Source organism: Rhipicephalus sanguineus, chromosome 4 (assembly GCF_013339695.2).
Source record: "Rhipicephalus sanguineus isolate Rsan-2018 chromosome 4, BIME_Rsan_1.4, whole genome shotgun sequence".
NCBI classification, from domain to species: domain Eukaryota; kingdom Metazoa; phylum Arthropoda; class Arachnida; order Ixodida; family Ixodidae; genus Rhipicephalus; species Rhipicephalus sanguineus.
Window position 1 is genome coordinate 88,160,776 of NC_051179.1, and position 1,241 is coordinate 88,162,016.

Here is a 1,241-nt window from a genome sequence, read left to right on the forward strand (position 1 = left end):
TTGAGCGACGCCGGTCTGCAACTGAATCTAAAGAAGTGCCGATTTGCAGCACGGCAGCTGACAATCCTCGGCTACGTCGTGTCCAAGGACGGAATTCTCCCCGATCCAGGCAAACTTCGCGCCGTGACCGAGTTCCCAAAACCTACGTCCGCCAAAGAACTTCGCAGTTTCGTAGGCCTGTGTTCCCACTTCCGGCGCTTCATTCGAAATTTCGCGACTATCATATCGCCTCTGACGAAGCTCCTCGGAAGTAACGGGCCCCTCCATTCATGGTCGTCCGAGTCTGACGACGCTTTCGAAAAGCTCCGCCGTTTGTTGACGTCGCCTCCCATACTACGCCACTACGACCCTACGGCTCCTACAGAGGTACACACAGACGCTAGCGGTGTTGACCTTGGCGCAGTCCTTGCGCAGCGCAAACCAGGGTTCCCTGAATATGTCGTGGCATATGCAAGTCGTACGCTTACTAAAGCCGAGACCAATTACACCGTCACCGAAAAGGAATGCCTGGCGATCATCTGGGCCCTTACGAAATTCCGACCTTATTTGTATGGTCGCCCATTTGATGTGATCACCGACCATCATGCACTATGCTGGTTGTCGTCACTGAAAGATCCCTCAGGTCGCCTCGCCCGCTGGGCACTTCGCCTACAGGACTACGATATCCGCGTGCTGTACCGCAATGGACGCCAGCATGCTGACGCCGACGCACTCTCGCGCTCCCCCTTGCCTGACGACAATACCCATAGCTCAGTGTCTCACAATGCCGTTTCTTCTATCGACATTCACACCATCGCTACTGAACAGCGCAAGGATCACTGGATCGCCTCATTGATAGACTTGCTGACTGATCCATCGGCAACACCATCCACTCGCGCGTTGCGTCGTCAAGCCCACCATTTCGCCGTTCGCGACGACCTCCTCCACCGACGCAATTTCGGCGACGGCCGCCAGTGGCTACTCGTAATACCCCGCAGTCTGCGTTCTGAGATATGCGACTCGTTCCACTCTGATCCGCAGTGCGCACACTCTGGGGTATCGAAAACCTACCACCGCATTCGCCAACGGTACTTTTGGCGAGGGATGTACCGCTACGTGCAGAGTTCGTTCGTTCCTGCATCGATTGTCAGCGCCGCAAAACATCAACGCACCTGTCGCCGGCAGGTCTGCAACCTCTGCCTTGCCCTGACCGGCCGTTTCGGCGCGTTGGCATAGACTTGTATGGACCACTTCCTCTAACG